At 43.5% G+C, this 26272-nt stretch overlaps 1 long non-coding RNA gene across 1 annotated transcript in view; it reads left to right on the top strand.

The window, feature by feature from the left end:
* Positions 1 to 855: 855 nt before the first annotated feature.
* LOC113948070 overlaps positions 856 to 26272 on the top strand; it is a 70691-nt gene continuing 45274 nt past the window's right edge. Inside the window, exon 1 of the long non-coding RNA XR_003527972.1 lies at positions 856 to 991. This is a non-coding gene — a long non-coding RNA (uncharacterized LOC113948070). The remainder of the gene's footprint in view (positions 992 to 26272) is intronic.

Genomic DNA, 26272 nt, shown 5'->3' with positions numbered 1-26272 from the left:
GCTGAGGTGCAGCAGCTGACTGTCTGTGTGCTCCTAACTGGCTGAAAATACCCTCTCTGCTGAGTTTGTGTAAACCTTGAGTTGCAAAGAGACACTGCAATAAATACACGCTGATACTAGAGAGAGAAGGGATCAGTGCTTTCCCATATGGCTTTCATGGTCACATGCCTCATCTGTACTGTTTCTACGCCTTCTCATGCTTAAATCCTGTTGTTGAGTGTAGAAGAGCGTGGATCAAAATGAACACAAACGCTGGTGCCAATTAAAACTCCCATTGGAGAAAAAGTGTTGGCAGTTTTCCCAAAAGTATCCTTTTCTCTGTTTTCATGGTTGTGTAGGGCTGCTAATTTCCCCATGATGAGTCACTGGAAGCATTTATAGAGGTGTAAGAGGGATTTCATGCTCTAAATATAGTCTCAAATCAGCCCACATGGAGCAACCACAGGAGCTGGCTGCTGAACTAGTAAATACAACTCAGTGCTGGTCCCAGCTCCTCCTGACTGATGGGGTTTGCAGGAAAGGAACAGAGAGTTACAGAGCAGGAAAAGAATCAGCATGTGTAGGCTGGGGCCACAGGCCTGAGATCACAACATGGTGAGATAAATCACAAGATGCAGATGAATGTGGGTGACAATGGGAGCCCTTTTTTGATAGCCTGTTCTCAGCTCCTCTTTCAAGCAGTAGTTGCAGATGTCCCCATCTTTCCTGGCAGTAGCTGTTGCCTTCTGCAGTTTAGTTTAAAGGAAGGAATATGGTGGTTTCTCACCAGTTAAGTCAATACTTGCTTGGATCTCAGCTTTGGCAATCCAAGGCTTTTCCTAAGTGTTTTATTTGCAATGATTCCAAAGCTGGGTGGGTAAAGACCTCTTAAGTCTTTCTGTGGTTGAATAAACCTAGAGGAAAGTTTTGAAGGCTGATGTACTCCTGGTTTTAGGTCACTTAAAGGAAAAACCATCAGAAAGAATCAGACATAAACTTCTGCCTTCCAGTGGTAAGAATTACCTGAGACTTATTTCTGCTCCAGTTGTTAATTATTAAAAATTTAACATGAAATTAGATGCTGCTTTATGTTAATTTCTTGCTATACACTTTGAAAATGTGATGTATGTGAAACTGCCAGTAAATCATGAAAGGAAATCACCTGCTTATTTGACATTTGACCTACATTTCCCCTTACAGGGGGAATCCTCTACAAGTCTTAAAACTATAACCTAAATTCATGATAAAGCCATAGTACTGACCTGTGTGTACAGGTGTTGTGGTTTAATCCCAGCTGGCAACTTTGGGTCAGTTTGGGTCAGCTGTCCTGCCTGTGTCCCCCCCAACCCCATGTGCACCCCCAGCCTCTTGCTGGTGGGGTGAGGAGCCAAAAAGGCCTTGTCTCTGTGTAAGTGCTGTTCAGGAACAATATTCAACACAGATCCCAAACACAGCCCCAGACCAGTTACTATGACGATAATGGACTCTACCCCAGCCAAAACCAGCACAACAGGACTACAGATAATCAGAAAATTTTTATTGCATTAGCTCTAATGGACTTTTCAAAGTTACCTTGAACATAGTGTAGGAAAAAGATTGCCTGCATGCTTTATACTATCTGAAATCTATATGATGACTTTAGGACTCATTTAGGCAGAACTGGCTGTAAAAGGAGCTAGAAATATTTCAGAGTTTAGACAGACCCTAAAAGTCAATTTATAGGAAGGCTTCTCAAAGCAGAAATTATCTACTTGGGAACAACCCCAATAAATGCACAAAACTACTTTGCCAATACGAAAAATGAAACTGTGTATTAAACGAGTACTTTACTCTTCATTAATTCTGCTGTACTTTCATCCCTTCCCTGTGACTGCTCCTCCCAGGCCAGGGCTGGGCAGAGGCAACTCCTCTCCCTACACCTGCATAGCTGAGCTCACTCTCCCGCTCGGGTGGGTGTCGCTGTGATCACATTAGTGTGTGAGCCAGAACAGACAATTACAGGGGTATTTGCACACATCATCTCCCTCCACATCATTTTTGCTATGCAGACACTGGAGGGAGGGTGTCTCGAGCTACTTAGTGAAATCCATGACATGGGGGACAAAGCTAAACAACTCCTGCTTTTTCCTGTTCTGTCCCCTGGTGGTGTTAGCTGTGAGCTGTGACAGCTTTGGGGGTACTTACTTTGGTTTTCTCAATCAGTTTGCTTACTTTGGGCTAATTAACCACGTCCGTCTCAGTGTGTTTCCAAAGAGGTTATCTTCAGACTGCTCTTTGTTTGCCTACAAGGTCTCTGGGCTCCTGTGTCATGACAAGTGTGTAATGGGTGTCCTCATCTGTTCGGGGTGCAGGATGTGCTACCAGGGCACTTCCCTGCTGCCAAGTACATCTGCTGGCAGTGAGCCTGGAGGGTGGCTCTGCTGATAACATTGTGGTGTCCATCAAGCTAACATGAATTAGAAAGTTCATTTTGTAAGATTTTTATCAATGCTCTTTGGCAAAGTTTTTGGCCGAGGCTAGCACGTTTGTTTTTTTTTTCTGTGAGCAGATAAGACCCCTTTGATGCTGAAAGATCCTGAGCTGCCTGAGCTCTGGTAAGAACAACACTTGCTTGGTTTTCACTGACCCCCCTGGGATGTGGCTTTCTCCAGCCCCAAGGCCTGAGCCTGCTCCCTGCCTGCAAAGTAAATGAAATGAGGGATTCATTAATGTGTTTATGTTCAAATGAAGTAAAGCAGCTCAAATGGGAGAGCCCAGCAAGCAGCAAATATAGGGGGCCAATGGATGCTCCACCCCGATGGTGTATTGTGCTTATGCAGGTTAGTGCCAGGAGGAAAAGCTTGTTATTGGACTTGTATCCTGGGAGGCTTTGAGCCTCTGGACTTGCAGCATCTCAGCTGGAATAATGTACTTGAGCCTAATGCTGTGTTTTAATTACTACTTTGAGGGTAACACCTGTGTCTTGGTTGGACAAAAGGTAAAGGAGGGTAAAGCATTTTGTTTATTTTTCAGGCAGTCTGATGCTGTCACAAAGACAGCGATGGAAACGTGGACTGGGACATGGGGGTAAGTCACTGGGGTATCTGTTCCAGCAGTGAGGGTAGCCAATGTCAGCTGAAACTAATGTCAAAACTCAAAGTGGGGATGCTGCAGAGTCCTTTCTCCACTGCCTGAGCTGCTCATTCCTGCCCTGTAACCCTTGGTCTCCCCTGGCGCTGGCAAGGGTGTTATGAGGCTATGCAGGGGGCAGGACTGGGTTAGGAGTCTATATCAACCCGCAATAAAAAACCAATTTTGATCTAAACCAGTCCTTCAGTGTTGCTTTTCTGAGTGCAGGAGGGAAGGACAAGAGCAGAGAGGAAACAGCTCTTTGCTTTAAGTGATGCTTTCTGTCAGCTTAAGGCACTCATGAAATTACAGTGTAGGCAAACAAGTGTGGCTGTGTGTGGGAGCTGCCCTGCCTGCTGCCAGCACAGGACACGGAACAAGGAAATTTGCAAGAAATGTCATCTTTGAGAAGATTAATGAGGCCTGTGGCAGCCTTGGTGGGTGTGCCTCTCGTGCTCCAGTGTGTGCAAGGGCGGAAAATGCAACCTTTGATCCAGCACTAATGGATTCACTGGCTGTGTGTGAAATGTCCAAGTGCCCCACTCGCTCGTGCCGTGGGCACACGGCAGCACGTGGCTGCTGCAGGGCTCGAGGGCTGACCCTGCCTGAAACTGCAGAGGGGGACCAGGGAGAGCTGTGGTGACACTTGGCATTTATGGCTGGAAACACACAAAAAAAAGAGGAAATGCATCTCTCTAATTACATATGTTTACTGTCTATACAAATGAACACAGTTTTTAACGTGCATGTTAAACACTTGCATGTTAAACTGGCATGTTAAACTTGTATTTCTACCGGTTGAGGTTTTCTTTTAAGGACAATTTAGAGCAAGAGAAAGGAAAGGTTAAATCCCTTGACTTCAAGAAAACTGGCAGGGAACATGCTTTTGTTTTAGCGCATCCTGACAGCTGTTTAGTTGGTTTTTCTACGTATGGTTTGGGGAGTATGATGGGAGCCCAGATCACAAATGCATACCATCCTTCCACGAGAGGACTCTCTTCCCACCCTCAGAATGCTTTGCTATGTTCCACAAATGCTGTGTTAGGCACCAGTTTGCTCTTACTGTGAACTAACTTGTTACCTTCTGCAAAATCAAAGAGCTGTTCTGCTGCCATGAAAGCACATGGCCTGGCTGTGTGCAGTGGCAGGGGGCAGCACTCAGGAGCATGGAAGATCCATGCAAGTCCTTCCAAACAGATTCTCCCCTTTATCATCCTGGTCTTGTGTGCTGTGGCTCCAGAAGGCCCATGCAATGTCCCAGCAGCATTGCCCCAGTCCACCCATGCAGCATCACTGCATCCAGCATGGACTACAGCGGAGAAGCAGCTTTAAGCCCCACTCATTCTTTAAAACACTTTATTTTTCAGTTGCCTCAGTTCTTATTCCTTAGACCCAAACTGGCTGCAGTTTTGTCCTTGTGAGACTCAATCTGGCTGCAAATTTGTCCTTGAGTTGGAAGAGTCTTACTGTGTGCCTGGGGTTTTCACCATCTTCCTCCCTTCTCTCCTTCCTGAGTTTTCCTTAGCAAAGGTCTCATTCTCCCTGTCACACCAGTACCAAGCATCAGGTCTCTGGGAAAGGACATCCTGAGGGCTGTGCAGGCAATGAGCACAGCCTGACTGCCTGCACAGGGCTCTGCACTTGACTTCCAGCTGAAGCTCTGATTTGCCTTCTTTGCCCTTGGCAGCTCCCTCATCATCTCCTCCAACTAAGCAGGGCTGGAGGAGCTGTGATGCCACCCTCAGATGTGCTATTCCTTCCCCTCTTCTCCTGGGACAGAAGAGAAAATAGGGATGGTCCACTTATTTTGCCCAAATGCTCAGGTGTAGTTCTGTTACTGCTCCTGTTTATCATACTTCTATTTTCATTTTGTACCAACCTCCTGAGCTGTTTCCCTTGTATGGATCAGTGTGGATGGCTGGATGCTCTCAGAATGATGTTGTGAATCAACATGGGGCACTGGTGCAGCCCCATTAGGGTTGTGCTAGCCAATCCTTGTAAGGAATTAAACAGTAAAATAATTGGAAATACTACAAGTCAGTACTGATTTTTCCCTTTCAAATTTCCACTCAATTTTACATTCAACTCCTGAATTAAATCCACTTGACCAAACTGTATCCAGATAGTGCTGTTATGTTGTTGTTTTCTCTTCAAATCAAATTACTTAAAATGGTGGCCTGTTGCCTGAACACAAATATTTTTAAGTTACTTTGGAAGATTTTTTTTTTTTTGCTTTTGGCAATAACTTCCCATAGATAATATTTTCTTTTCTCCCAAGTAAAGTCACTTTTATGATGCACACAAAGTAACTGTAGCAAGTTAGAAAAAAAATCCTGTCTGTAGTCCCATGTATAACTAACAAAAAATAATCAATTGATGGCTGGAATATTTTTGTGCTGATGGCTGTGATTTTTTTATTGGTTGGTTGTTTGGTTTTTTTGTTTTTGTTTGAGTTTTTTGTGGTTTTTTGTTTGTTTGTTTGGGTTTTTGGTTTTGGTTTTGGTTTTTTTTGTTATCGCTCCTGTTCTTTTGAGAAAACTCAAACAATGAGTTATCCTGGAAATATTCGAGGTCAGGTTGGATCAGGCTTTGGGCAACCTGTTCAAGTTGAAGATGTCCTGGTTCATTGCAGGGGAGGTTTGACTAGGTGGCCTTTAAGGGTCCCTTCCAACCCAAACCATTTTTATTCAGTGATCTGCATTGAACTGGGTAAAACACAGGTGGTGCAAGCAGCAGCACCACTCCAGCCTCGTGGAGGCCCCACTGACCCCACATGAGCTGATGAACACCCAGTTTAAATCACTTCATTTTCCAGTCTCCAAGCATGGAAAGATAATAAAGATGAGAGCAGCTCAGCCAGTGCACAGCAAATGCAAGCAGGAGAGAAGTGGGGAAGCAGCAGGGAAGTGGTGCAAAGCTCCCCAGAACCTGCATATAGGGCATCCCAAATCCCGGGATGAGCCTGCCTGGTGCCAGCTTCAGTGCTGACTGTGGGTGCTCTGCTCAGGAGCTGCCTTTCCCTGTGCATGTGGAAAGTTGGTGATGAGTTCCCAAACTTTTGGCACTTGCAGGCTGGTACTCATTGTTCTCATCACGTGCTAAAGTGGTTACTAAAGGATACTACGACTGGGAAAAATGTGTTTGCATCAGAAATGGAACCAGACTATTTTCCTGACACTGAAATTTATGTAGGAAAAGATCATTTCAATTATTTTTGCTCTCTAGTTCTTTGGTAAATATATCATTGTGTTTACTGTTGGCTTCCTTTTCTGCTCTTAGGGGGAAGACAAAGTATTTAGCAGCAGATCTCAATTTTAATGTACGAGAATAAATTCCTCCTAGAAGAATTCCATTATGTTAAATGAGGCTGTGATGTTTGTTATCTCCTGAGGAATTTGCTAAAGTAATTTCATTAGTAAAAGATTTCAGGGATAGCCAAGCTCAAGAAAACAAAAAAGAAAAAAAAAAAGTAAAAAGAAACAATGTGCTCCTGTCTTAGTTTAGCACAGCTTGTGTGTCTATTTTTTAAGTCAAATTTTCTTATCTGAGGATAGTTTGCAAAAGTGGGGACTGAGTTTCCTGGGGGTGCCAAGCTAGTACATCCAGCTGCTAAAAAGTGTTGGCATCTGGCAGGCCAGGTCTGGGGACCCCAAGTTGACTTGGGTGCCATCCAGGCACCTACCGGCTTTCGAGTATCAGAGCAATATTTCACTAAGTAGATAGCTCTTTAAATTGGATTGGTTGAGCATTAGGTCCCTGGTTCTTGGAAGCTTCTTGGTGAAGGAGAAAAGTCCTGAGCTCCTGGCTTGGCTCTCTGTGGGGTCTATGGAAGTAGCTGGAACCTTTTGAGTGGTGGCCCTTCCTTTTGGGTGCAGTGTGTCACAGGGCTGGGACCTGGCTCCCCTTGGTGGTACAACACCTGTGCACAAATGGTCTGTCATCAATGGCAGCAGCATCTCTGGGGTTTGGTGGGCAGTGGGAAAGGATGGACCCCTCCCTGGGGTGAGGGACTGCAACCCTCACTTGCCACCTACGGACAATGGCCTCAGCAAGGCAGGGCCTGGATAAGGAGCATGAAATATGGGTGATAAACTGTCAGTTGTCATCATTCAATGTAGAGTTAAAAATGTGGAGAGGCTGCTCCATCGTCTTTCCTGCCAGAAGAAAGGTTTCAGTCTTTCTTTAATTCACCATATTTAGTGGTGAATTAAAAATGGAAATGGAAAGAATTTACTGAGGCTCTTAAGAAGACGAATGATTGTGTCATGTGTTACCTCTCCTCTTTCAGCCATGCTCTTCTTGTTCTTGCTGCTTGAGTGAGGTGTGTTAGGAAACCCCATGGCTGGAGAGGAGACCTCAGGTGTGTTGTCAAGGTGTGCTGACCCTGGGCAGGTGGCACAAATTTGGGCTTTCATATGTGCAACTATGGGGTTGCTTCCTTTCCTTTTTTAATCTGGGTAATTTTCCCATCTCTCTGTTCTCGGTATACAAAGATATTTTTGGAATTAAGCTCATGAAATGTTTTTTCCTTCGTGATTGATAGATAAATATCACAAGCTTCCGAGCAAATAAATTCCCCCCTCCTGCTTTCCCTGCTCAGCAGTCATCCAGAGGACTCATGCTGCTGCATTAATCTGTATGCAAGCAATCAGGCTCGTAATCTGTGCCAATAAAGGGATTTATGGTCTCACAGAACACAGAGGCTACATTCAATCTTGCTGACAGCACTAGGGTATGCCCCATTTAGTTGTCGGAAGACAGCAGGGTGTTTTTTCCTTGCTGACTTTAAAGTGATTTCTGTGACCTGAAGGACACGAGTGTGAGGAGGACTAAGGACTTTTAAAGCCCATCTGTGCAGAATCTATTTTGGAGTGCAGAAGGAACCTCTAACACCTGCATGAAACTAATAACAACAGTCTTTATTTCCACTAACCTAATCTTAAGTTATGATCTGATGCCTGCACTTGCTGTGCTCTGATGGGGGCCATAGGAATGCTGGTAGGATCTGAGGTTCCTTTAGGCCCTGCAGTGTTTGCTGCTGAGTTGATTCTCCAAGGAGCCCACACCCCATTTACATATGACAGATGGGTAAGAAGCTTCTCTTAACACCATGGCCAAAGATGTGGTCTCTGTTTTTTTGGCTGCCCTGGAAATATCATTTTACCTGGAGTACAAGTTGGGGCAGAAACTATTCTATTTCTCTGTGCTTGCTAAGCTGGTATTTAGGCTTTTGCAATTTTGCCTATAGCTATTTCGGGTTCTTCATTAGATCTGGGGTGTGACTTTCAGCTACATTAAAGCATTGACTTAGGCATTGATTGCTGTGATTGTTACAGGAAGGCCAAGTTAGGCTAGCTTATTACTTGGAAAAAACTGGAAAAGTCTCTCTATGCCCTCTGACAGATCCCAGAGGTAGACTGTAGGATGGACAAGATTGCTGAGATGTCCCAGATCAGTGGGGTCAGGAAGACCACCTACCTAATGTGTGTGTCACTGGGGGCAACTTCCGTCAGTGGTGGACATAGTACAGTGTGGAGTGATATTGTGTCTTGCAAACATAAATTTAATCTAAATGACATTTAAGTGACATTTAAATGAAAAAGGTTCAGTGCTTTTAAGAGATTGAAGGTGTCAGAATGCTCTTGGAGTGACCAAACTGGCTAGAAAGGGGGGAAAGGCTGTGTCTAAGAAGCACAAGTCACAGAAAAGATGGGAGATGGTGTTTTTTCAAAGTTATTCTCCTGTCAGCAGCTGGAGTGTGGGAGTCCAGCCTCATGGGAGATTCCTGTAGAGATCTGTTGTTCCATGTGAGTTCACCTGTAACCACTTTATCCGACTCATAAATCCTAACACCCCCTCACACTCCATTACTGGAGTACCTGCTCCACAGATTCCTTAGTGTGACAACATGACCAAACTGAGCAACAAGAATAAAAATCTCTACAACTTCCTTGACGTCATCCTCCCGTGCTGCGTCCATGCAGGACGTGGCTCTTGTGAGCTTTGCCACCTGCTTCAGCACACAGTCACTCCTTTCTCAGTTTGACCTTTTCATTAAAACTACCAGGAAGCCCCAAGTCTCTGGTTGGGATTGAGCCCTCCCATGTCTGTAAACAGTTTAAGAAAAATGAAATGCAAAGGTTAGCAGGAGGCTTGCAGAGACTTTGCTAAACAGGTGGCCATGTCATGGTCTCTTATTAAATAAACAGAACTACTCTGGAAATCATCCAAGAGACAAAGAGGTGTTGACATTCTCATTTTCATTGCTGCATTTAAAATTTTAACTGTTTCTTGCCACTGTAAAATATGATTGTGAGCTTTTTGAGCATCAGTGACAGCACAGTGTTTTCAAGCAGGCTTTCTGTTTTAGCACCTCTCAGGAATGAGTGCTCCTCCAGACCTGCGCCTTCCACGTAGGAAATAGCTGAGGGAAGTTTCTCCATGCAGTATTAATTCAAGAATAGGAATGAAAGTTCCTCAAGACATCTGGCAAAGCCAAGGAACTCGAAGCAGCTGAGAGGTATGAAAGGGGAACTTGCCAGTGCAGGCAGCATATAAACCCAGAGCAGACAGAGTACCTGGGACAATGGCTTCATCACTGAGTGGGGTGAGGTGTCTATTGAAAATAAAATGCACAATTCCAGAGAAGCAGAGGCGTTGCTAATGGCCCAAAGCTAAGGCAATGATTAACACAGCATTAATTTTATTTGCATTTTACTCTATTCTTTTAAAGCGTTATGGGGAAGAAAAACTTATGGGGTCAGAAAGAGGCACAGTTTTCCAGTACCATGCCCAGGCAAATAGATGCATAAATCCCATTAGCAGTAATGGAAATCAGTTGTCTAACCCAAGTAATTGAAATTGTGTGCTGAATTTGCTTTCTTCCACAGTAGTGGCTCTGACTCCTGCTTCTTTGGTTGTTGTTAGTAAATAAAACAGGCTTTGTTTCTATCAGGACCATGCATAAAGAAAATGTCATCTTCCAAATCTGAAGGTAGAGCAAGAGCTGCAGAATCATTAGGACTTCTTCGTAAAGGCCAGTTGCCAGATGAAGGTGGGGACAGAGGGATACTGCCATAAGGGATGTGCTAGGCTGTGTCTGGACAGATATGTGTGGAGTATCAGTTGGTGTCCAAGAGGTTGTACTTGCATGGCTCATCTTTGTTCCCTGCTGAGACAGGATTACATGATTCCCTCTGTTTTCTAAAAAAAGTACCACTGTACTGTCCAGCTGGGATTGAGGACGTGAGCCTCCAGGCTAGGTGTAGAATTGCTCCAGGCCAGGAATTGCTACTTTTTAAAAATTTTAACTAGATTTAAAAAATCACCTTCTTTTGGTAAAACTAGTTCTTCCTTGAGTTCTTACTTGAATTTACTCTCAGCTTCCACTGGGATTTTAGTGTGGGCAAGACAAGGAAAGGAGGACAAGAGTGAGTTATCATCAGAGCCTTTACTGGCCCCAGGTGTTTTCCCCTGGTAAAACTGTGTGCCTCTAAAGCTTGGATGTGCTCCTGACAGGTCAGGTTTTGTAATCTGCACAGTGCCTCCTCCTGAGGATATCAGAGACAGCTCTGCAGGCAGCCACTCTGCCTTGTCCTGTCCTGCCTGTTGCATTTGGGATGTGGACACATTTGTGTGTGAGGAACAGGACTGACCTGGGCTCTAAAACCTCCCGGACAGATGAGCTCCTGTGCTGTGTAAAGACTCCTGGTTGGTTCTTGGTGCTTCTGGATGGCTCCACACAAAGCAGCTGTGGGGAGAATCCAGCACAGCGTTTAGTTGAGTAACAGAGGAGTCTCCCAGCAGATGACAGGCTCTGAGGGCCATCGAGTCATGTGTTTTTGCTCAGTAGTTTCCATCTGCAGGTCCTGGGGTACAAGGAGGAAGAAGCCTTTTCAGGAAAGATGTGGTTAGCTGAATCATGAGAGTCAGTCAAATATGTGTTGTTGATGTTCCAGCATTGGGCAATTCTGATTTGCCCCAACTTCTGCTGGATAAATAAATCCTTAATGAGGTGGGGTTTTTTTTGGAAAGCTGTGTTCCTAACACACAAGCGTGTCCACATCCCAAATGTGACAGGCAGGACAAGGCAGAGTGGCTGCCTGCAGTGTCATGCAGCTTTGGCAGTCAGGAGGCATGTTCAGTTCTGTCCATCAGCCCTTTTGCAAATGAGAAGCAGCAGTGTTGGTAAGGACAGGATTGTTATTCCTGCTGTGTTAACACTCACACGAGTAGCAAATACATTCATAGCGGATCGAGAAATTACTGTGAAAGTTGCAATTCAGACGTTTGGGTATGGTCAGGAAATTGTTTACCTTTTTTTTTCTAGTTTATAAACCTGGAAATGAGATTCTATGGAAGTTCCTCCATTGGGAGCACAGCTGGGAGAGACAGATGAGTGTCCGTTGCTCTGCAGAAGGATTGGATCAGGTACCAAGTTGTGTAGGCATGATATCTTCATTTTAGATATAATATGAAATTGGTTCTTTGGCCTGGAGCTCACAGACCTAGTGAGGCTACTGCTACCTGCCAGCTGGTGATATCTGTTTCTGTGTAAATCTCCTTTTCACTGGGAAATCAAGAGTGACTTGCCTGAATTCAACTCACAGTGTTAGTGGGTTTATGATTTTACAACTGCTTCTTGTGATTTATCAGTTAATGGTCTTTCAATTAACTTTGATCTACACCGATGTATCTATACTGATCTTAAACCATAATGTCATGCAACTCAAGGAGTCATAAAGTCGTTCACTTAAGTGAAAAAGATGGTGAACTAACATGGTGATCTTTATCAGCCATAGCTGATGGTTTCACAACAGAGTTATCTGGATGGGACATTCAGTTGTGTTATCTTTTCGTTCTTTTATGTTTGTGTAGCATATTAGTCTTCCTGTGATTTTGCTTGGGTTCATGCAAGATTATGGGTTCATGTCCATCTGCTTATTCTGGCCATCTATTTCTTTCCAGCCCTCTGGAACACCCATAGCATTCCAAGCTTTGTCAGAAGTCAACACTAAAGGATGCTAGTGCATGTCAGGGGAAGTGGAATAATTACTGTTGCCTGTAGGTATTTCTCTTCAGCCAAATTATTCTGCTGTGATACCCAGAAATGATCAGGTGCAATGAAATTCACTGTTAGCAAAGTCTCATTCTACAGACCCTTGTGCAAGAGAGATCCTCTGAGGCTTGTGGACTTCACAGCTGTCCCTTGATTTCGAGCACTAGTGATGAATGCCAATGTCAGCTTTCTCTGGGCAGTTTTTCTAAGCTTTTATTTTTCTGGCAACTCCAGCTTATCAACTTTATAAGTTTGCTTGTATTCCAAGTTTTGACATTTTTTCCCATTAAAACTCCCTAAAGGTAAATGTTATTTCTTCACAGCAGCCTGTAGCTGGGTTCGGGACATTTTTAGACCATCAGTTTCAGGGAAGACTTTAACTCAGGTGATGGTTGAGGAGACAATTACTGCTGTTTGGTTTCCCACAAATTTACTTAGGCTGAGATATTGGTGTAAGTTTGACTGTAATGAGAGTTCACCTCTGTGGCATTAAGAGTCCAGAAAGAGGCACCAGGGGTGGACTACCTCCCTTCTGTGGGACCCTGGTAAATAGCTGCCTTAGCCATGTTGGTCAAGCCCTTCAGAAACCCCAGGGTAGCCCTGTGTGTGCAGCTGTAAACATCACAAGGCACAATAACTGAGTGTGTCTAAGAAGCAAATGTGTTGCAGCTTGGCTCATCCCAAGTAGTCAAGACCTTCTGTGCCCTTAGCACTTGTGTTGTTTTGATATAACTGCATTGAGGATGGAAAAACGTGCAGCAGTGGGGAACGGCTGAACCCAAAGGACTCTCTGTACCTTACTAAAAATAGTGTCATTTAAAAAAAAAAACAACGACAGTTTTTTTGCTGTTCTGTTAGGGGAATGATAGGACAACTTGGCCAAACATATTTCAAATGTGTGCTTTGGGATGGGACTGGAGGATAGAAGAGATAATGTTTCCAGTTGCATTGGATCCAGTGTCAAAATGAATGCGTGGCAGAAGTAATCACAGAATCTCATACATTGGTTCAGGTTGGAAGGGACCTTAAAGATCATCTAGTTTTACCCCCGTTGTCATGGGCAGGGATACCCTCCACCAGACCAATCACATTCATCAAATCCATATTTCTCCAATTTAGAAACAAGGATGTCGTGCAGGACAGTGTCAAACACTTCGCACAAGTCCAAGTAGAAGATGTCAGTCGCTCTTCCCATAAGCCCTTGATCAGTTCCTTATCCATCCCCAGGCAGAGCTCCATGCACCCCAGTTGGTCATTGACACAGAGAGCAACACCCTCTCCTCCTCTCCCCTGCCTGTCCTTCCTAAAGAACCTGTATCCCCATTCCCCATGTGTTTGCACAGGGTGAGACACCTCTGCATCCCGTGTCTGTGTTCAGCCTTCAAAGAGATTAGCACTGATTGTTGGCTGCCTTATAATAGCACCCTGCCAGTGCTGCAAGAGGTGTGTGAAGTGTGGCAGCAGTGCTCAGAAATGCACAGGACCATGGACAAAAAGCTGTAAGACCCTAATTGGCAATATTCCCAGTGAAGGTACCTACAGGATGTTTGCTCCAGTCTCCCAAGTAGACCTGCAGTTATCTTCACTGGGTGTTTTCAGCTGAATTACAGTGTGTCCTCTAGAAAAGCAGATGTTCTTCACAAAATCCAGTCTGATAGAACTGGAATGGTTGTAAGAAGCTGAAGGCAATGGAGCAAAAAATACGATCCCTTTGGACAGACAGATTAGGATGGGTATTTTGTCGTAGGGAGGGAGGCAGTGTGGAAACACTGATCAACTGAGATTAAAAATTAAGCCAGGAACAGTTCTCAGCTAAATGAATGCAGAGGACAATGGCCTGTGCAATTACTTATCTTTAGGAGGGACAGAATTAGAGAATGATGATGATTTATAAATATGGAGAGGGGAGATTGTTTTGGTATTAAAAGTTAACAAATTAAGCATCAAAATACAGAGCTAAGATGAAATTTAATTATTCTTTTCAGTACTTAGAGCATATTGGAGAGACTTGTCTTCATTTCTATGTTCATTTAATAATTTGCATAGCATAACACAAACTAGAGATATTTATGGAACCCTCAGATATAGTAAATTATAAGGCAGTACAAATTTTTCTTGATTAAATCGATATGAAGTCTAGGTACACAAGACAAAACCCTGCTTCTGGCACTGTCGTATAATGTTCTGATTTGAACTGAAACATCTTAGTTGGCTGAAAAACAGACCTGAATATTTCACAGGTCTTTAAAGGGGTGTTGTGCTCACGTCCCATTTCCCCATGTGGCTTTCTATTTTAAACCAGGTTGAATTTTGGTGCAGGGTTCTAAATACATGTAGTATCTTTCCACATTCAGGGAAATTGTCTCTATGTGAGAAGAAAATTAATTGCATTGCTAGTTGCTTCATTTCATCTTTCTTAAAGCATAAACAGAGTCCATTATGGTTCATGCCCCAGAGTAAATCAGGTTTTTTATGAATGTGAACAAGATATCTTCTCAGTCACTTAAGAATGAAAGTTAGCATCTCTCAAACCCATTGAAGAATATGGGTATGTTTTCAAAGCTCAAAATACAAAAACTACTATTAGAATATCATCCTCTGTATCATTTTTTAATGTCATTTTTGCCCCCTTCCTCAACTCTAAGAAGAGGCAGAAAATAAAACAATATAGTAATAGCTCTTTCAGAGTGAGCCCTCGTTCCTAATGCAGGCATGATTTAATGCTTATTGTTTCTTCGCCAACTTAATTCTTCTAACTTCTGGCATGTCCACGGCGTAAAGTCAGCCAAGATTTCAAATGCTTTTTCATTTCCAAAAGGGTATGTGATTTATATGTTCTGCAATGACTAGCAGAGCTGCCCTCAGGTAGGGGGAGAGGTAAAATAAGGGTACACTCTCAGCAAATAGCTGTTGCTCTAAGATGAGGTTACTTGTCCAAGTCAGAAGTTGGGGAGACCTGAAGAGTTTGGTGTTCTAAGTATAGGGGGAAATTTTGGCATCTTACTGAAATGACTGTGAGAAGTATTAAGCTGTGTGCAGGATTTCTGTTGTGTCGTCTAAGCAGTGTCCTAGGTAGCGGCACATATGAATTATTTTGACTTCACTTCTCCACAGTCCTGCCTACACACTTAATTTGGTGCATTGCAAGTAGGTGCTAATGGCACCATGTGAGAAGCCTTTGCAGGAATGGTTTCTGAACACTGCAGCTAAACAAAATGCCTCAAAATTAAGATCATTATTATTTTTCTGTAGAGGAGAGTCACTGCAGCAAGCAGGTTTTTACAGATAACCTCCAGCTCCCTGCAGACACAGAGTCACTTTTGTGGGGGGTTCTCATCTGAAGGTATTAAGTTCTGTTTGAGATTTGCTTTCTGCATGGAGTAAATCCCTCATTTTAGTCAAATGAAAGGTTTGGGGAAAAAAATCTAAGTGTCTTTTAGTTAAGATTAAGGATAAACTTTTCAGGAGTACCTAGAGAAAAATGCTGTGGATCTGATACACAAAGATGTTTTAGCTGGTTAAATTATGGAGGGAGGGTTACTGGGAGTTATAGAAATGGAAGGGCACCTCATTCTTCTTGCAGTGACACTTGCTAGGATTTTTGACTTGTCCTGTCATTCTCACTAAGTACCGCTCTGAACCTTGAGGGAATTAAATAGTTTTTTGCATAAGCAGCCTAAAGCTGCACAGGCATGGTTGCAAATTTAGCCAGATAGGCGGCTTCCCCTGAGAACAGCCTCCTACAGCTTGTCTTGGCAGTAGTATTTGCTGAGGGATGTCTCGGTGGATGAAGTTCACAGGCTTAGTCCTACACTTTGTGTAGCTTGGATGTTGCTCAGACAGTTTGCTCCTCATTGTTTGTTTCCTTGGAACTGTGTTGGGTTTGGTTTTTCACTCTGTGGGTAACTCTGCTGTGGGAAGTCTTCACTGCATAAAGACATCATTGCAAAGCCAAGTGCAATAGTTCCTACAGTTGTTTCTCATTTGAGTATTGCTTTCAATGCCCTTAAAAGCACTGATGTTCCAAGCAGATACTTCATATAGGTGTTCTGTACCATCTGGTGGGAGTTACTTTCACCCACAAGATATTACTTAATAATTAAAAGTGCTGATCTCTAGAATGGTGCTTACTAAGCAAATGAGCAGGAGTGGAGAGCTGCTTCGGATAGCGAGGTATATCCATGCCATCTACAGGTAGAAGAATGAAGCTGGGAATGTGCAACTTTGACATCTCCCATGCTGTCTGGGTTTGCTCTCTTGCATCCTGCTACAGGTGGCAATCAACTCTGCCATGAGCTGCAGTGACCAGCAGGAAGGGGCAAGGGCAGCACCCTGGCTATGGACCCCCATTGCTCCCTCTCTGGCAGGGTTGGTGTAGGCAGCAGGGAAACAGCAATTTCGTGGTGTGTGGCTGGGACTGTGTGAGAGCAGCTCTGAGGTTTGTGTTCCTCTGTCAACTTGGCAGGAGACATGAGAGGTGCCCAGTTGTGGGTGCCATGGTGTTCATGGTACAGAAGAGCCTGAAGAAAGTCATCCAAAACCAGGCTGCTGAAACAGGGTTCCAATAAAATCCCCATGATCAAGGGGAGAAGGTGAAAGTGTTTTATGGGGAGGGAACGAGTGGAGGAAGTCAGTGGAGCCCAATAATTTGTCAGGGAAGAGAGAACTTTTTAATTGACTGTCAAACCATAACCTTGGAAACCTAAGGAGAAGAGGCATCAGCATGTCTGTCAGCACAGATAGGCATCAATCTTCCCTGGTGAGACAGCAATGTGATTACTTCTGGGATAATGTCAACAACCTGGAAGTGCAGTAAGCTGATTTGGCCTGTTACAAAGGAAGGGAGAAGGTGGGATGCACCTCCTCCCCGCATTTATTCAAAGCTCTTTCATTTAAATAGATTGTTTACAGCTACGTTTTTTAATTAGGAGAAATTAAAGCCTATATCTTTATTTTGAAAGATTCACTTTATTATGGCCTGTTCCAAAATAAGGTCAAACTGAGGACAAATATCATCTTAACAATTTTCTTTCTGTATTTCCTAATGTTTTTGTGATTTCCTTCATCTTAGCCGAAGATGTCCTAGCAAAACATATGTAGTGGTTGATAGGAAATACTACAAATACCTTTAATTTTAGCAGAAAAAAAAACCCCTTAAATTATCAGGAATATTTTACTTAAGAACAATTTATTATCTGGAAAAGATTTGGAACCAGTCAGCAGTCTTGCACATCCCATGATGGGAGCTCATCTCCTGACCAATATCCAGCATCATTGATGGAGCACCAGAGGCAGTTGTCTGTCTCACTTTGCATGGAGTTGATGTGTCACAGAAGCCCTGTTACAACCTTGATAAGGGGCAACTTCACTATCTTGTGCCAGGTGATTTTGTCTGCCCTAAGACATGAGACAAAACACTGCTCCCACTCTGCTTTCCAGCTCTGTGGGTCATGGGCTTCATCCAGGACTTCTTGCCCATGGAAGTACATGTCCAGAACAAGCTGTTGCTTCTTGGAGGGACCATTAAACATCCTTCTTTACCTACTTCTCTGATCACCTGCATCTCTTCGTGGTGGCTCTGTAAGACCAGAGTGGCCCCTGTCTGCTGTGCTCTGAGAGGCACATATTCAGAACATTATCACTTCGTCCACATGTTCTTCATGTTGTGCTTCCAGTTCAGAACTCAAACACCCTGCTGGGCAGTAAAGGTAGATCAGAAGTCGTAAGCAAGGGGCAATGCAGAGGCACTCTGCCTGCCTTGGTCTATGGCAAAGATTATGAGTAGAGTTGTGCACAGAGCTGGTTGCTCTTTTTGCTGATGGGTGGCTGAACTGTCCGGTGTTACAAACACTGATATTTTTTCTGTTCTTGGTGAAATGGAAACCATAAAAAATTAACTTTACACCAAATTAAGTGCTCTTAAAACTAGTAGTTTTGGTTGATCCACAGCTGTTGGATTTAGCTTTGGTTTTTTTCACCCTACTTGTTTTGCTCCAGATGAACTACAGCAGTTCTTTCTAAAAAGGGAAAATGTAGTGAGCTTTTGAAAAACTTTGGATTATAGATGTAATGTACAGTGACTATGTGACATGATGAGATTTCTACTGTAGTCATTCTGCCCAGAAAAAAGAAGACTGTTTTCTGGTACTGAAATGCAATTACTGATGAACATGATCTTTGCTCTCTTCACTTTAGTTGTGCAAGGGCCATGGGAACGAGGTGTATGTTGTAAATGAGGTTATGTCAAGACACTCTGATTTATGACCATAATACCAGAGTCTTGTCTCTACTTCTTTGCACAACTTATCCTAATAACATCTACTGTTATCTGGGAGGAAAAAGTGGACCTTAGCTTACAGCACAATTTATATTAATTGCGTTTCCCTTTTACGTACCTGGACCAAACTTTTGCTCATTGTTTTGCAGAAGTTTAGAGGAAGTAATCAACAATACCGTGCCCTGTTGTACAGCACATTTCAAACAATTAATATGACATTTTCTGAATTAAAAATAACTAGTAGCATAAATGATCAAAGTGGTTTGTCAAAAAGGAAACATCTGTGCTCATTGAAAAGCTTTGAAGGCACCAGCCCATTAACACCCATTAAATTGATGATATTTGGGGCTGTGCTAGAGAGCAGGCTTTGTGGACAACTTGGGGTGTGTTAATTTTATCCCTGAGGTGCTGACAATTAGTTAAAAAGCCCTTTGGTGTATCTTACCTTCTTTATCCCCACCTGTTCTGCTCTTGGAAGCACAGCACTTTGGCTGGAGGGTCCCATGTCCAAAGAGAGGGTGCAAGTGCATTAAGAGATGTGTGAGTACCCTGTACATGGGCTGACCCTGATACTCTGTCCTATGGGGTCCAACAGGCAACTTCTGATTATTCAAGCACATCTTCAGTTGCCTTCCCAGTTGCTGATGGAAAGAGGAGGTGAATGGTTGGAGGCAGCAACCATTGGTGACAGAAGGATTTACAAGGAGACCTTAGGCAGACCTCTGGGTCTTGACCCTGCATTGTTTGCTGTTCACCCACAGACCAAACATGGATTAAAACAGGCTCAAAAGCTTATCCTCAGCCAGGATGTGTGTAGATGGATACACGTAAGGGGTGTATGAGGTGTGTGGTATGATATGGCACCAGGAGAGTGATTTTGCAAATGATTCCAAGCTTGTAAAAGATTTGAGTGGCCCTTTTTTTCTATTTTTTTAGAGGACCCACAATGCCACATTTGCTATACAGATCTCAGCATGGACTGTTGTAGTGCCTGGAGTTGGGAGGACAGGAACCAGGACTGGGCAAGGAGGAACAGGAGGAGGATCGATGCTGCCGCTCCTGGGCATGCAGGGCTGGCTCACTGCAGCTCATGGAGAAGCATGTTTAGGGTCTCCTACTGGCTTTGTTACATCAGCAAGTTTAGCACAGTTTCTCTCTCACAGTATGGGGTTTTTTAGCACTTAATTGAAGGCTAATTGGAAATTGTATGTTGATTTTAAAGGGACGGAAAAAATGGTTCCTTTGACATTGCTGGGAGAAAACATCCCATGAATTTCCACAAAGGTTGATGTGGAGATCCCAAATAGGGAGTGTCAGTGTCTAATCTGTGAGTCGTCAAGCTGACAACGCTAAAATCTGCTGAAGTTAAGAGAAAACTAATCTCCTGAACTTGACTGTATATTGCCCCATGGAAACGTTTTCCTAAAAAAAAAAATCTACATATGAAATGAACACTTTTTTTATCCTTTGTTCAATACACATAGCTGAATTTTCTCAATCTAGGAAGTGCTTGCCCTTGCAACCAGCTCTGGACTGGGCTGCAACATTTCTGTAACCTTGTTTTATTGTAGAAGTAGGTTGCAGGAGCCTGTAGGACCCATTTGTGAGAACGTTTAGCTACAGAGGAGAGAGGTGAGCCCTGGTGTTCCAAACCCAAGGCTAGTCCCTTAACCCCGGATCAATCTTCTTACCTTTAAATTGATTTATGTGTAGGATTTCACTTCTTTATCCTTGTGTATACCATAAGTCATGCAGACACACTCTGCATTAACAGCATTAATATGTGCAGAATATAGGGTTCCTTACATTCCATGTTTAAATGCACATTTTGACTAAAGAGGGGGCATTGCATGGATGCAAACAATTATTTTCATGCCATATGAGAATGTCTGTTTCAAACTCACCTCCAATTTAAAATGTAGATCCCTTTTTGTTATTCATGCTATAGAGACACCATATTTAGCCCCTTCTGGAAAACTGGGCTTTGTAGCCTTTGGGACTGAAGTTAGTTGACTAGTTAGTCAAGTTGATTAATTTGTCAAACTGGGAAGCCTGCTGATAGATTCAGAGGAGCAAGATAAGATGCTTTGGTTTAAAGGTAAAAGTTGAAGGTGCAGTCTGCTGCCAAAACCCAGTTTACTTCTGTACACAGCAGTTAATTATACTGACTCAATTCCTCTTGATATACACTTCAGCTACTAACAAGTTCAGCCAGCAAATGTCTGATGTAGAAAGCAAGAGAAGAACAGAGTTTTAGCCCAGAAACTCTAGGTATGTTGTGCCATTAAGACATTTTTATTCTCTCTGCTCAGCTCCACTGCATAAAAATTCCTACCAGCCCTTTTAAATTTAAGCAAATTAAGGGCACACACTGAACTACTTGTTATTAATATCTCAGCACTATTTTCTAATTCCCAATTCATACTTGAAATGGATTAAACTGCTAATCCTTGACAAGGCAGCAAAATTTGATGCTAATTTATTGATGTGCTCTTTTAAGAAATTTTGGGTTTCTTGTCTATAAATTAAATTTAAACAGAGCCTTCAAGGTCCTCTCCAAGTTAGAGAGCAGAGCTCTGCGTGCTCACACCCCACATGTCCTTGAGCTTGCTGTGCAGTGTGGCTGGGGAGGGGTTGCCTTTGTTCCTAAAGGGATGTGTTTGTGCCTTAATAGCTGTTTCTTAAGGCTGCCTGTGCCAATGGCTTCTCCATCCCACCCCATTTGAATTGTCTTGGTTCACCTTGACTACCTCTCCAACCTCTTGTCTTCCACTAAGCTTTTACTCCTGTCCCCAGCTCAGGCACTGCTCCATTCCGTAGGTGGTGTTTAATGAGCTGTCCCAGATGTGGGATGTCAGTGCTGAGCCTGGAAAAGGCTCTGTTGTTCTGCAGGGAATTGTTTTAGAGTCCTTGCACATTTTTCATCACCTTGGAGCCCTAATTTTGCACTTAATCCTGTATGTTTATGTTAGTAACGTACTCCTTTACCCAAGAAAGTTGATTGTTTTCAGAATAATGCAATTATGTGGCTATTGTTGCTTTCCTTGGTTGTTGTTCTCTTGCCTGGGAAGGAGTAAACGCTTTGGAAGCTTAGAAAAAAGCCTCTGGTAGGAATCTGTGCTCTGTGCCCTGCTCAACACTGAGCAGAGCTGCCCTTTGGTGTAACAAGCCTTTTCCAACCACACAGCCACTTTTACAGCTCCAGGAAAAACAGGAATAGCCAGACTCCTGAGCCGTGCTGGCTGCTGGGCTGGGCTGTCACAGGAGGACACAACTCAGCTGGGCTTGGGTGGCCCAGTCATTTGAACTCTAGGAAAAGCAGGTAGCCAACAACATCATCTTGACTGTGGCTGATGCTCCAGTGAACCCTGTGTGGGCACTGAGACATCAATATAGCTTCCTTTGGGTGGTTTGATTTCTTATCCTACTAATAATTTTGAGGTGTTTGACATTTCTGTCTCACGTAAGGTCAAAAACTTGGACTATTTAAAGCAATTTCACGCCAGCCCTGCCTCCCTTGTCCTGTATGTTATCCCAGATATTTTTGTTTTAGAAATGTAAAAAAAAAAAATAATGTTTTGTCGATTTTAAAAGCACCTCATATTTTGACAAATAAGTTGAAAAGAAAGCTTCCATGAAGAATATTTTAAAAATGGCAATTATCACCTCAGACATTTCTGGGAGCAACTGACAGCAAGTTTTATCAAAATCTAAATCGCTTTGGAATTAAAAAAGGCAAATTGCTAATGAACCCAAACGAAACTTTCTGACAAATTGACTGCAGTAACAGTGTTCTTACCAGCTCTGAAAAAAGTCTTTTAAGACAACCTGTGATTCCAGGCATTACAGTAGAAAGTAACTCTCTTGATGCAGATGTGTTTTTAAAACCAAGAGAGAAATGCAGGTGGAAAGGGACCAACACAGTGCATCAGAAGAGGATGCAACCAATGGCACCTCACTGCAGCCAGTGCAGGGGTGACCAAGGCAGTTTAATATATGCCTTAATATGGGTAGGAAATAAGGCAGCTCTCTCCTCAGTCTTTAAAGGTCCCATGTGCCAAATTTTTCCTTAGATATTTGCAGTGAAGCATTGATTTTCACAAATGCTGGGCCATAGGAGTCACCTGCAGCCACTATACCTCTCTCCACATGTCCCTTTGCCTCACAGGGCTCCTTCCCAGTCCGCTTGGTGGGAGCCACTCTGCTCTTGCTCTCCAGCACTGTTTGGCTGTGCTTCAAATGCTGCTGCCTGGACTCATCCCTGAGCTCATTACAGCAGGTATTTCCTCTATGTTTTTGCACAAATTGCAGTGTTTGTCCTGCTGAATCCTCTTTTCTGTATCAGGATTTATCAGCATACTTTGGGAAAAAGTGCACTCAGGCTTCTATATCCTTCTGGCTGTCCAAAGTTACCCATGGAATAAGGGGAATGTACACACATACCTGTGAGCAAATACCAACTCATGTTTGTTTCTTTATCACACTTTCTGCAACCTTACTGTGAAGAACTTCTATGCCTGGCTGTCCTTAAAGGGTTCTCAATTAGCCGAATAAAGTTTTGGAAATTCAGGGGAGAGTGAAACTTGTAATTCCCAAATGCTGAGGCTGGGTTGGTGGGGTTGATAACTGGTGAAAGTAATGCTTGCCCAGGGCCCTTTAGGTGGTGGATGGGAGTTCCTGACAGAGATTTTTCCATCCTGAGACCAAACACATTCCCACCTGTGTGGAACACAGAGTGAGCTCAGCTGGGTTTCCTGGAATGCTTTGTCCTCTCCCCAGGCAACAGCTTCTAAGTGGAAAAAGCAAATGGTGTCTCTGAGCCTGGGTATGGCAGGCGTGGGAGTGAGTATCAGGAGATGATTCCTAGCAGAATCCATAGTCTGGAAAGTTATATGCACACAAAATTGTCTCAATATAGTGTTTGCTTCACTGCTAATAAGGCTGCACGCCAGAAAGAGGACAAGACTAGATCTGCCTGGCATCTGAGGCTGGTTTTCACAGGAGACAGGACTGGCTCCCATTTACACTGCTGAAAATTCTCTGACAAAAAGCCAGTGGCTAAGACATGTAATGTTAATTACAGATAATGTCGACTGAAATACCTGGAGGAGACAGGCAATAGCTGCAGTCTTTAGAATCCAAAGGGACTTGTTTGAGTGGCATTAATTTTTAACACTTTAATCAGGATAAAATCCCTCTACAGAGTCTTAAGGGGAGTAGGAGTAGTCTGTTTAATTTTTTGAATATAACCTGAAGGAGAAAGCAATAATTTCAGCAATCTCTAATGATGACAAAATCCTTAACTGGACAACAGGAAAAACAAACTCCTCAGTTTCACCCAAGACATTTAAAACTAAGCTGAAGCCAGAGAGAGAACAGCATTTCCATTATCTTTATAAGCCATTCCGTAAGATTTAAATCTCTCACATGCTCTTTTTCTTTTTTTTTTTTCCTAGGTGATATTTCATGCTGCCCTGGTGCACACTTCCCTGCTAAATCTGAAAGGCTTTTGCCCAGGGAAAGGCAGGTTTCTCCTCTCTCCTGCTGCTACACTTTTGTACCTGACTGTGGGGTGAGCCATGCAGAGGGAGCACCTGCACGGTGTGGAAGGGGAGCAGCAACAGGGGACTCTGCACCCCCAGCAGCTCTTCATCCTACTCTGATAAAACCCTTCCTCTCCAGAACACAATAGTGTGTTAATAACCTTTCACAAGCCAGAGCTGTGTTCTACAGGTGTGCGAGGCATATGGCTTCTCCCCTATTAGCAATGCAAATTTAATCAACTGGAATAATATTCAAAGGGTTGGCTCAGCATGAGCCAACAGCCAACAAGCGGTTGTCACTTTTCCCTGCTTTTGACAAACATGAGAAAGATCTTTGATTAAAACTTCAATTCTCCTTAAAACCAATATCCCTTTGAATGAAAGAAAGAGATGTCCTCTAGAAATTCTATTGTATTTCTACTGTCACTTCCCAAAAAACCTGCTTTTTATGTCCAGATTTCAGCAACATCAGAGAGAAAAATCTGTTACCTTCCAATTGAAAAGCAATCCCCGTCACCAAGCATGCTGTAATTCAGCAAAGTGACAAAGTTCAGGTTGATCTGCATATTTTCCCGTGTGGGACTTTTATTGCATTTCAGTTTAATTTCATATCACGATGCTGTTTGTTGTTCCCTGGCTCTTGTTAACAGCTTCAATATGCTGGATGTCTTCTCCTCTGCCTGTCAAAGAGTGTCAGGTCACTGGATTTATAGACTTCACTAAGGAGTAGAAGTCTGGAGTGTTTTGGTGCCCTGCTGGCTACAGCAACACAGTCTTGATAACCATGGTGGCATTCCTGGGAGGCAGCAGTGTAGTCATCTTTAATTCAGGTTGTATCACAGGTGCCACAACTGAGCAGGAGACTCCCTTCACTGACCCCTTTCCAGCTTAGCAGAGTCCTACGCTTTTGGAAGGGGATGTTCTTGTTCTTCTGGGTACTTTGGGGAGCTTTGCAGTGTTTCTGGGCCAGCATGGACCCTCCTGCCACACAGAGGACTGGCACTGACCACAGATTACTGATGGAGCTGATATTTTTGTTCTGGCTGACACACCAGGTTTGACCTGATGACACTTCACTGGAGCTCACTGATGCTGGTGAAGACAAGGTCTGATCCTTGTCTCCAAAACAGCTGTACCCACATCCCGTGGTAGGTAAAACTGCTTCTCTTTTCTTTTTGCCTATGCAAGGCATGTGGTGCTGCACCCCAGGGTGACCTCCTCTTGTCATCTGTGCAGTCAAAGGAAACTATAGCATCATCTAACTGTGGGAGGGCTACAAGACTTCACTTAAAATTTCGGATAATTTTTGTCACTTTAATTTTCATTCACTTAGAAAAGGTAAAATTACCACAGCAGATAATTGTGGTAGTAGTTTTCTCGTGTTCTTGTTCATTAAATGCTGATTGACAAAGTTTTGCTAGCAACTCTACTATTTCAAATAATGGCATCATTTACAGGACTAGAAAAAACTTTTTATTGAAAGTCCCTTCATCTAAAAGGGCCCTGCATGACACATCCATTTGATCATGAAAAATATCAAAGTCTGTCTATTATTGCAAGATGCAGAAGTAGATTCTGTGGTGAATGATAAAGCAGGGCTTGACTTACTCTGTAGCCTTTGTGCTACAGCAGTGAGAGGATTGTATCTATCTGCTTCTTTCCCAGGACTGTCTGGATGCAGTGGCTTGTAAGTCTGCAGCAGTGGCTGAGGTTTGTCTGTGAGATATGAACTTACCAGGCATGTGGAAGCACTGTGAGGAGATGGGACAAACCTGGGTGCCATGTTTCCATGAAGGAAATATGAATACGGCCAGCCTGAGGAAAATACAAAGGTAAAACACAAATGCTGGACTTAGCAACCAGAGTCCATCTCTGACAGGAGTGGAGGGATGGCAGGCAGGTCTCTGAGATACTTCTCAGCACGCTGCTCCCAGGGCTGTTCTGTCCCCACTGCCTGCTGCTACTGTCTGCATCCCTTCCTTGCTTGGGAAATGGCACCTCACTGCCCTGAACCTTGTGGATGGGGTCCTTCACCCTGCCTGAGGCTCTGTGATTTACGCAGGAGCTTGTCTGCAGGCTGTTTGCAGAGTTGTCTGCTGCTGACAAGTTAGTGTTGTGGCCAGCGTGTTTCTGGCCCCTGCCAAGTATGTGCAGTGCTTCCTGAGACAGTCTGCTCCTTGCTTGAGTGTTTGAGTGCTGCCCCTGAGCCCTCGAGTGCCATCACCCTGCCCCTTCACCTGTGTGTGACATCCAGCCTGATGCTGGTGGTTCATGGGAGGGCTGCTGGGAATTGTCTGAGCGCTCCAT

This window comes from Corapipo altera, unplaced genomic scaffold (genome assembly GCF_003945725.1).
Source record: "Corapipo altera isolate COAL_440 unplaced genomic scaffold, ASM394572v1 65, whole genome shotgun sequence".
In the NCBI taxonomy this organism is placed as follows: Eukaryota; Metazoa; Chordata; class Aves; order Passeriformes; family Pipridae; genus Corapipo; species Corapipo altera.
The sequence above is the reverse complement of the archived record's forward strand: the minus strand, read 5'-3'. Positions and strand labels throughout refer to the sequence as shown.